General features: G+C 41.6%; 1 non-coding gene across 1 annotated transcript; it reads right to left on the bottom strand.

Moving 5' to 3' along the window:
• Positions 1-236: 236 nt before the first annotated feature.
• On the bottom strand, positions 237-344 carry LOC130972413 (small nucleolar RNA R71). Its single transcript, XR_009083583.1, has one exon. It is a non-coding gene; the product is annotated as a small nucleolar RNA R71 (small nucleolar RNA).
• Positions 345-11,403: the final 11,059 nt, after the last annotated feature.

The following is an 11,403-nucleotide window of genomic DNA, read 5'->3' on the forward strand; positions in this document are numbered from 1 at the left end:
TCCATGGACTTCCATTGGAAGATCCTCATCAGTTCTTAGCTGAATTCTTACAAATCTGTGACACTGTCAAGACTAATGGGGTTGACCCTGAGGTCTACAGACTAATGCTATTCCCTTTTGCTGTAAGAGACAGAGCTAGGACATGGTTGGACTCACAACCTAAAGAAAGCCTGGACTCATGGGAAAAGCTAGTCAATGCCTTCTTGGCAAAGTTCTTTCCACCTCAAAAAGTGAGTAAGCTTAGAGTGGAAGTCCAAACCTTCAGACAGAAGGATGGAGAATCCCTCTATGAAGCTTGGGAAAGATACAAACAATTAATCAGAAAATGTCCTTCTAACATGCTTTCTGAATGGAGCATCATAGGTATTTTCTATGATGGTCTGTCTGAACTGTCCAAGATGTCTTTGGATAGCTCTGCTGGAGGATCTCTTCATTTGAAGAAGACGCCTACAGAAGCTCAAGAGCTAATTGAAATGGTTGCAAATAACCAATTTATGTATACTTCTGAAAGGAATCCTGTGAACAATGGGACTAATCAGAAGAAAGGAGTTCTTGAGATTGACACTCTGAATGCCATATTGGCTCAGAATAAAATATTGACTCAACAAGTCAATTTGATTTCTCAAAGTCTGCTGGAATGCAAAATGCACCAAGCAGTACTAAGGATGCTTCATCTGAAGAAGAAGCTTATGATCCTGAGAACCCTTCAATGGAAGAGGTGAATTACCTAGGAGAACCCTATGGAAACACCTATAATTCTTTATGGAGAAATCACCCAAATTTCTCATGGAAGGATCAACAGAGACCTCAACAAGGTTTCAACAACAATAATGGTGGAAGAAACAGGTTTAGCAATGGCAAGCCTTTTCCATCATCTTCTCAGCAACAGACAGAGAATGCTAAACAGAACCCCTCTGACTTAGCAACCATGGTCTCTGATCTAATTAAAACCACTCAAAGTTTCATGACTGAAACAAGGTCCTCCATTAGGAACTTGGAGGCACAAGTGGGGCAGCTGAGCAAGAAAATTACTGAACTCCCTCCTAGTACTCTTCCAAGCAATACAGAAGAAAATCCAAAAGGAGAGTGCAAGGCCATCAACATGGCCGAATATGGAGAGGAAGGGGAGGAAGTGAACGCCACTGAGGAAGACCTCAACGGGCATGCACTGACCTCCACTGAGTTCCCTAATGAGGAACCATGGGAATCTGAGGCTCAAAATGAGACCATAGAGATTCCATTGGATTTACTTCTGCCATGCATGAGCTCTGATGAGTATTCCTCCTCTGAAGAGGATGAGTATGTCACTGAAGAGCAAGTTGCTAAATACCTTGGAGCAATCATGAAGCTAAATGACAAGTTATTTGGTAATGAGACTTGGGAGAATGAACCTCTTTTGCTCACCAAAGAACTGGATGACTTGTCTAGGCAGAAATTACCTCAAAAGAGACAAGATCCTGGGAAGTTTTCCATACCTTGCACCATAGGCACCATGACCTTCAAGAAGGCTCTGTGTGACTTAGGGTCAAGTGTAAACCTCATGCCTCTCTCTGTAATGGAGAAGCTAGGGATCTTTGAGGTACAAACTGCAAGAATCTCACTAGAGATGGCAGACAATTCAAAGAAACAAGCTTATGGACTTGTAGAGGATGTTCTAGTGAAGATTGAAGACCATTACATCCCTGCTGATTTCATAGTCCTAGAGATTGGGAAATGCATGGATGAATCTATCATCCTTGGCAGACCCTTCCTAGCCACAGCAAAGGCTGTGATTGATGTTGATGGAGGTGAACTGATCATTCAAGTGAATGAAAAATCCTATGTGTTTAAGGCTCAAGGATATCCCTCTATCACCATGGAGAGGAAGCATGAAGAGCTTCTCTCAAATCAGAGTCAAACAGAGCCCCCACAGTCAAACTCTAAGTTTGGTGTTGGGAGGCCACAACCAAACTCTAAGTTTGGTGTTGAACCCCCACATTCAAACTCTAAGTTTGGTGTTGGGAGGTTCCAACATTGCTCTGAGTATCTGTGAGGGTCCATGAGAGCCCTCTGTCAAGCTACTGACATTAAAGAAGCGCTTGTTGGGAGGCAACCCAATGATTATATTTTATCTATTTTCCTTTGTTATTTTATGTTTTTTGTAGGTTGATGATCATAAGAAGTCACAAAATCAATTAAAAAAGCAAAAACAGAATGAAAAACAGGAAGAAAAACAGCACACCCTGGAGGAAGAACCTACTGGCGTTTAAACGCCAGTGAGGCTAGCAGATGGGCGTTTAACGCCCAGTCTGGCACCATTCTGGGCGTTTAACGCCAGAAAGGGGCACCAGACTGGCGTTAAACGCCAGGAAAGGGTAAGAACCTGGCGTTAAACGCCAGAAATGGGCACCAGCCCGGCGTTTAACGCCAGAATTGGCTCAAAACGTGATTTTGCATGCCATTTGGTGCAGGGATGACTTTTCCTTGACACCTCAGGATCTGTGGACCCCACAGGATCCCCACCTACCCCACCACCCTCTTTGGCCGAACACAAAGCCATTGCCTTCTTCCTCATTTCTTCTTCTTCTACTCTTTTCTTTCTTCTTTTGCTCGAGGACGAGCAAACCTTTTAAGTTTGGTGTGGTAAAAGCGTTGCTTTTCATTTTTCCATAACCATTTATGGCATCCAAGGCCGGAGAAACCTCTAGAAAGAGGAAAGGAAAGGCAAAAGCTTCCACCTCCGAGTCATGGGAGATGGAGAGATTCATCTCAAGGGTGCATCAAGACCACTTTTATGAAGTTGTGGCCATGAAGAAGGTGATCCATGAGGTCCCTTTCAAACTCAAAAAGGGTCAACTTTGATCAAAGGTTGGACCAAGTCCTCACAGACATTTGTGAAGAGGGCGCTCAATGGAAGAGAGATTCAAGAGGAAAGCCGGTTCAACTGAGAAGGCATGACCTCAAGCCCATCACTAAGAAAAGGATGGAGCAAACAAGAGACTCCACTCATCATGAGATCCCTGAGATGCCTCAAGGGATGCACTTTCCTCCACAAGACTATTGGGAGCAAATTAAACACCTCCCTAGGAGAGTTGAGTTCCCACATGGGACAACTAAGGGTGGAGCACCAAGAACACTCCATTCTCCTCCATGAAATTAGAGAAGATCAAAGAATCATGAGAAAGGAGCAACAAAGGCAAGGAAGAGATATTGAGGAGCTCAAGCACTCCATAAGACCTTCAAGAGGAAGAACAAGCCGCCATCACTGAGGTGGACCCGTTCTTTAATCTCCTTGTTCTTTATTTTCTTGTTTTTCGAATTTTAGTGCTTATGTTATCTATGTTTGTGTCCTATGATCATTAGTGTTTTAGTGTCTATGCCTTAAAGTTATGAATGTCCTATGAATCCATCACCTTTCTTAAATAAACAATGTTCTTAATTGAAAAAGGGAAGAATTGCATGAATTTTGAATTTTATAACAGTTTAATTATTTTGATGTGGTGGCAACACTTTTGTTTTCTGAATGTATGCTTGAACAGTGCATATGTCTTTTGAATTTGTGGTTCATGAATGTTGGCTCTTGAAAGAATGATGAAAAAGGAGACATGTTACTGAGGATCTGAAAAATCATAAAAATGATTCTTGAAGCAAGAAAAAGCAGTGAATACAAAAAAAAAAGAGAAAAAGAAGGAGAAAAACGAAAAAAAGGGGAAAAAGAGAAAAAGAAAGAAAAAAGAAAGAAATAAAGTTGTGATCCAAGGTAAAAAGAGTGTGCTTAAGAACCCTGGACACCTCTAATTGGGGACTTTAGCAAAGCTGAGTCACAATCTGAAAAGGTTCACCCAATTATGTGTCTGTGGCATGTATGTATCCGGTGGTAATACTGGAAGACAAAGTGCTTTGGGCCACGGCCAAGACTCATAAAGTAGCTGTGTTCAAGAATCATCATACTTAACTAGGAGAATCAATGACACTATCTGGATTCTGAGTTCCTAAAGAAGCCAATCATTCTGAATTTCAAAGGATAGAGTGAGATGCCAAAACTATTCAGAGGCAAAAAGCTAAAAGCCCCGCTCATCTAATTAATACTGATCTTCATAGATGTTTTTGGAGTTCATTGCATATTCTCTTCTTTTATCTTATTTGATTTTCAGTTGCTTGAGGACAAGCAACAATTTAAGTTTCGTATTGTGATGAGCGGATAATTTGTACGCTTTTTGGCATTGTTTTTAGTATGTTTTTAGTAGTTTTAGTTGAGTTTTAGTATATTTTTATTAGTTTTTAGTTAAAATTCACTTTTCTGGACTTTACTATGAGTTTGTGTATTTTTCTGTGATTTCATGTATTTTCTGGCTGAAATTGAGGGACCTGAGCAAAAATCTGATTCAGAGACTGAAAAGGACTGCAGATGCTGTTGGATTCTGACCTCCCTGCACTCGAAGTGGATTTTCTGGAGCTAAAGAAGCTCAATTGGCGCGCTCTCAACGGCGTTGGAAAGTAGACATCCTGGGCTTTCCAGAAATATATGATAGTCCATACTTTGCCTAAGATTTGATGGCCCAAACCGGCGTTCAAAGTCACCCTCAGAATTCCCAGCGTTAAACGCCGGAACTGGCACCAAAGTGGGAGTTAAACGCCCAAACTGGCACAAAAGCTGGCGTTTAACTCCAAGAAGAGTCTCTACACGAAAATACTTCAATGCTCAGCCCAAGCACACACCTAGTGGGCCCGGAAGTGGATTTTTATGTCATTTACTCATCTCTGTACACCCTAGGCTACTAGTTCTCTATATATAGGACCTTTTACTATTGTATTGGAGAGCTTTTGATCATGTTTTTATGATTGAACTCACTTTGGGAGGCTGGCCATTCGGCCATGCCTAGACCTTGTTCTTATGTATTTTCAGCGGTGGAGTTTCTACACACCATAGATTAAGGTGTGGAGCTCTGCTGTACCTCGAGTATTAATGCAATTACTAGTGTTCTTCTATTCAATTCCGCTTGTTCTTTGTCCAAGATATCACTTGTTCTTCAACTTGATGAATGTGATGATCCGTGACACTCATCATCATTCTCACCTATGAACGTGTGACTGACAACCACCTCTGTTCTACCTTAGATTGGGTGAATATCTCTTGGATTCCTGATACACGATGCATGGTTGATCGCCTAACAACCGAGTGCTCGCCTGACAAACGAGCCAGCCATTCCGTGAGATCAGAGTCTTCGTGGTATAGGCAAAAACTGATGGCGGCATTCAAGAGAATCCGGAAGGTCTAACCTTGTCTGTGGTATTCTGAGTAGGATTCAATGATTGAATGACTGTGACGTGGTTCAAACTCCTGAGGGCGGGGCGTTAGTGACAGACGCAAAAGAATCAATGGATTCTATTCCGGCCTGATCGAGAACCGACAGATGGATAGCCGTGCCGTGACAGGGTGCGTTGAACATTTCCACTGAGAGGATGGGAGGTAGCCACTGACAACAGTGAAACCCTTGCATAAGCTTGCCATGGAAAGGAGTAAGAAGGATTGGATGAAGACAGTAGGAAAGCAGAGAGACGGAAGGGAAGGCATCTTCATACACTTATCTGAAGCTCTCACCAATGATATACATAAGTATCTCTATCTTTATCTTTATGTTTTATTCATATATCTCCCATACCCATTTGAGTCTGCCTGACTAAGATTTACAAGGTGACCATAGCTTGCTTCATACCAACAATCTCCGTGGGATCGACCCTTACTCGCGTAAGGTTTATTACTTGGACGACCCAGTGCACTTGCTGGTTAGTTGTGCAAAGTTGTGTTTATGCCATGGTATTGAGCACCAAGTTTTTGGGGCCATTACTAGGGATTATTTGAGTTGTGAAAAGTAGTGATCACAATTTCGCACACCAATTGCCTTCTAGTCACTAACACCAATCCCTTTTAATCAAGTGGGTCGCAACTTGTGAACAGACGTAGCATTCCAACCTGTTTGACTTTCCTTTGCCTAGTAAAGGATAACAAAACAGAATAACCTTTAATTATCAATTAATCTTGAGAGCATTCCAACTATAATAGGGACTCCAACTAATCAACTCCCAGTCAAGGCTTTTATTTACATTGTTCAAATTCATCAATTTAATTTCCTATTATTCAACTCAAACCTTTTTGAAAACATCTGATTAATAAAATAACACACCTTCCTGCAACTCGTTGGGAGACGACCTGGGATTCATACTCCCAGTATTTAAAATTTGAATTTCTGTGACATATTTCTAAATTGATAAGTGGATTTCCGGTGAGTTAAGAACTATACTTGCAACGTACACATTTTAATAAATTTTAATTCACCAATTTCCGCATCATCAATTTTTGGCGCCGTTGCCGGGGAGTTGCAACAGTGTGTTAATTTATTGATTGGTATTTATTTCTATTGCAATTTTTTCTTTTCATTCTATCACTATGAACTGCACGTTTCTTTCGTTAAATGACGCGTTCGCTTCCTGATCCAAGCTTGCCAGCATTTGATCCTGAAATTAAAAGAACTCTTTCGCATATAAGGCGAGCTAGGCGTAGGCGAGTCCTCTTTGAGGACGAACCTGAACCGTCATTTAAAGAGGAAACAACCCCCCTTTCTACTGATCCAGTTCATTTACGTACAGGTGACATGGCAGCACCCAGAAGAGTCACCATCCAGGAGGAAGGAGCCCCTGATTTTACGCTCCAACCATTCCAGGCGCACCACCCAGCAGTAGCTGTAGATTTTGAAATAAAATCTTCACTACTCAACTTGATGCCTAAATTTCATGGCTTACCTGCTCAAGAGCCTATCAAGCATCTCATGAATTTCCAGACCGCTTGCTCTACTGTTAAGCGTGATGGAGCTGATGAAATCTCTATTCTACTAAAAGCCTTCCCGTTTTCTCTGGAAGGAAAGGCAAGAGAGTGGTACTACACTCAGCCCAGAGAAACTATTTCTAACTGGGATACACTTAGGAGCGAATTTCTGGATAAATTTTTTCCAGCTGAAATTGCTGATAAGCTAAGGAAGGACATGTCTATGATCGTCCAGGACGAATCTGAGACCCTCTATGAATACTTGGAACGCTTCAATACACTTCGAAATGCATGTCCCCATCATATGATTGACAAGATAGTCTTACTCGGTTACTTTAAACAGGGTCTGAGACCTCAAGATAGGACCACACTGGAAGGTGCTTGCAATGGTTCTATGAAAAAGCACAAGACTACGGACGAAGCATGGCAATTGATCAGAGACTTAGCTGACTCTACTAGGAATCATAGGCAGAGACAAAGTCGGTCAAGAGCTGTTGCGGAGGTATCCACTAATACAGAGACTGCCGCTATAGCCCAGAATCTATGTGAAATTACTAACTTGCTGAAGCAGATGCAACTGAATCAACAACAATCTCAGCAAGTTCAGCCTTCTCCACCACAGCACAGCCAACAGTTAGTCCCATAAAGAGTGTGTGGCGTCTGTGCAGATTATAGTCACTATACCGATGAGTGTCCGCAGCTCCAACCAGAAGACAATACTGTAGCCGCCACTCACAACTTTTATGACCGCCCCAATCAAGGGTACAATCAAGGTGGTAACTATAACCAAGGATGGCAGGATAATTCCAACCAAGGCTGGAGAGACAATTCTAACCTGGGTTGGAGGGACAATTCTAACAGAGGAGGCAGAGATAACAATGAAAATCAGAGGTGGAATAATAATAACAATAGGCAGCAGAATCAACCTTACAGAGCACCTCATTTAAGACAACCTCAAGCCCGTCAACAAACCTCTCAGACCACTAGCATCTCTTCATCCCCTAATACTGACTTATTACAAGCCATTGATCAGAGACATCAGGCTATGGAAGAAAGTATTAAAGCAACTCTGAATACTTTCGCTTCTACTTTACAAACTCTTGTCTCACAGATGGGATCAACGTAAAATTCCAGTAACCAGTCCTCAAGCTCTGGTGGACTCCCCTCTCAACCATTTCCCAACCCAAAGGGTGGTATTAATGCCATCACCCTAAAGTCTGGAACCACACTGCAGGAGAGAAGTCAGGAGGAGCCAAGCCCACCAGAACACGCCTCAGCTGAAGAGGTAGTGGAATTAGAAGATGTTGAAGAGGAAGAGGACATACAGGACATAGCTGAGAGAGAAGAAGCTCAATCACAGGAGAGAGCACCAAAAGGCGTAGACACTGCAGAAAATGCCACTCCCATTCCATTTTCACAACTTGCAAGGAAGCCCAGGAAGCAATTGGACCCTGACCCCAAGATGGTAGAAATCTTCAAAAAGGTTGAGGTAACTGTTCCCCTTTTTGATGTCATTCAACAGGTACCTAAATATGCAAAGTTTCTAAAAGATTTATGTATACATAAGGACAAAATTAATGAATTAGAAACTATTCCTTTAGGAAGTTCCATATCTACTTTAATGGGAAGTTTACCTGAAAAATGTAGTGACCCAGGTCCTTGTATAGTTAGTTGTACTATTGGTGGTGTAGTAATTTATGATTGCATGTGTGATTTGGGAGCATGTGTTAGTATTATGCCTTTATCTGTATATGATGTTTTAAGGCTCCCTCCCTTAAAAAGGTCGGCAGCTCGTTTTGTGTTGGCAGATAAAAGCATTATTACAGTAGCTGGAGTTGCTGAAGATGTTTTAGTGAATATTAAAGGGCTCACATTTCCCACTGATTTCTATATCTTGGAGATGCCCAATAATGACTCGGATAAGCCATCATCAATCCTACTTGGCAGACCATTCCTGAAGACATCAAGATTCAAATTAGATGCTTTTTCAGGAACATATTCTTTTGAAGTAGATGGCCGAATAGCAATCTTCAATTTGAATGGAGTCACAAACAACCCTCCAGAAGATCATTCCATCTTTCAGTGTGATGTCATAGATGAAGCTGTAGCTGAAATTCACCAGGAAGAGCTGGAAGAAAAGTATGCAGAACAAAGTCCAAGTGTAGGGACTCTATTAACTAACAATAAGGACACTTCTGAACTTTCACAAGCTCCAGACAATCCAGAGCCTGGCCATGACCAGAAGATTGAGTTGAAACCTCTCCCTCCACATCTCAAATGCGCTTATCTTGAAGAAGGGCAGAAGTTTCCAGTTATTATTGCACAGGATCTCACTCCTGAATAGGAAAAGCAGCTACTTAATGTGCTGAGAAAGCATAAGAAAGCAATTGGATGGAGTTTGGCAGACATCGTAGGCATCAACCCTAAAGTATGTGAGCATAGAATATTTTTAGAGGAAGGAGCAAGACCTATCCGCCAACCCCAGAGAAGACTGAATCCCACTATTTTGGAAGTTGTCAAAAAGGAAGTGACCAGACTATTGGAAGCAGGTATCATTTATCCCATTTCAGACAGTGAATAGGTTAGCCCAGTACAAGTGGTGCCCAAGAAGTCTTGAGTCACTACAGTGAAGAACGAGCATGGAGAGCTCATAGCGACCAGAATACAGAACGCTTGGAGAGTTTGTATTGATTACAGGCGTCTCAACCAAGCTACTAGCAAGGATCACTACCCTCTTCCATTCATTGATCAAATGCTGGATCGCCTGTCAGGTAAATCACATTATTGCTTTTTAGATGGTTACACAGGTTATTTCCAGATTCATATAGCTCCTGAGGATAAGGAAAAGACTACTTTTACATGTCCTTTTGGGACTTATGCTTACAAGAGAATGCCCTTTGGCTTGTGCAATGCACCGGCTACTTTTCAGAGGTGCATGATGAGTCTTTTTTCTGATCTCATTGAGGACTGTATGGAAGTTTTTATGGATGATTTTAGCGTTTATGGTGATTCTTTTAGCCTTTGCTTAGATGGATTATCTAGAGTATTAGATAGATGTGTCAATACAAACCTTGTATTGAATTTTGAAAAATGTCATTTTATGGTTAAACAAGGGATTGTATTAGGACATGTTGTATCTAATACTGGTATTTCTGTAGACCCAGCAAAGGTGAATGTTATTTCCAGTTTACCTTACCCCTCCTCTGTGAGGGAAGTCCGTTCGTTCCTTGGCCATGCAGGTTTTTACAGGAGATTTATTAAGGACTTCAGTAAGGTAGCACTTCCCTTATCCAGATTGCTGCAGAAGGATATTGAGTTCGAGTTCAGTGAAAACTGTAAGCAAGCGTTCGATAAGCTGAAGACCAGCCTGACTCAAGCTCCCATTGTGAGAGGACCAAACTGGAGCCAGCCATTTGAAATCATGTGCGATGCTTCCAACCATGCAGTAGGAACAGCGCTGGCTTTGTTATTGCTTATGCGTCTAAAACTTTAGACGATGCCCAGTCCAATTATAGTACTACTGAGAAAGAGCTTCTTGCTATTGTTTTTGCTCTGGATAAATTCCGAGCTTATCTACTTGGTACTAGAGTAGTAGTGTATTCGGACCATGCAGCTTTGAAGTAGCTATTAGCCAAAAAGGAGTCCAAACCAAAGCTCATACGTTGGATATTGCTTTTACAAGAATTTGATTTAGAAATAAAGGATAGGAGTGGTAATCAGAATCTAGTGGCAGACCACTTGAGTCGCCTTTAGCACATTAAGGATGATTCTACTCCTATAGATGATAATTTTTCATTTGATAACCTGCAAGCAGTATCTGAGGTAGCACATTGGTATGCACCTGTAGCTAATTATCTAGTTAGCCGCACATTTCCTCCACATTTTTCTAAGCATCAAAGGGACAAGCTGAAAAGCAAGTCTAAATATTATATATGGGATGACCCATATTTATGGAGATGTGGTGCTGATCAGGTAATTAGACGTTGTGTACCTCAATCAGAATTCTAGTCCATTTTGGAGGCCTGTCACTCATCTGAGAGTGGAGGACATTTTGGCCCTCAAAGAACAGCTAGAAAGATCTTAGACTGTGGATTCTGGTGGCCTACTCTTTTTAGAGACGCTGCTGAGTTCTGTAGATCTTGTCTTCCATGCCAAAAATTTGGTAATATATCCAGGAGGGATGAGATGCCTCAACAATTTATGCTTTTTTGTGAAATTTTTGATGTTTGGGGCATTGACTTCATGGGTCTGTTCCCAAATTCTAATGGTCAATTTTATATATTATTAGCTGTGGATTATGTTTCCAAGTGGGTGGAAGCAATTCCCACCCATACTGATGATGCTAACACTGTTGTTTCCTTTGTGAGAAATCATATTATTTGCCGCTTTGGATCACCACGAGCAATCGTGAGCGATCAAGGCACCCATTTCTGTAACAGGAGACTAATAGGATTGATGAAGAAGCATGGGATAATTCATAAGGTCACAACAGCATACCATCCTCAGACCAATGGGCAAGCTGAGGTGTCAAACAGAGAGATAAAGCGTATCTTGCAGAAGATAGTCAAACCTCACAGAAAAGACTGGAGCACCAGGCTACA

This window comes from Arachis stenosperma, chromosome 3 (assembly GCF_014773155.1).
Source record: "Arachis stenosperma cultivar V10309 chromosome 3, arast.V10309.gnm1.PFL2, whole genome shotgun sequence".
Taxonomy (NCBI): domain Eukaryota; kingdom Viridiplantae; phylum Streptophyta; class Magnoliopsida; order Fabales; family Fabaceae; genus Arachis; species Arachis stenosperma.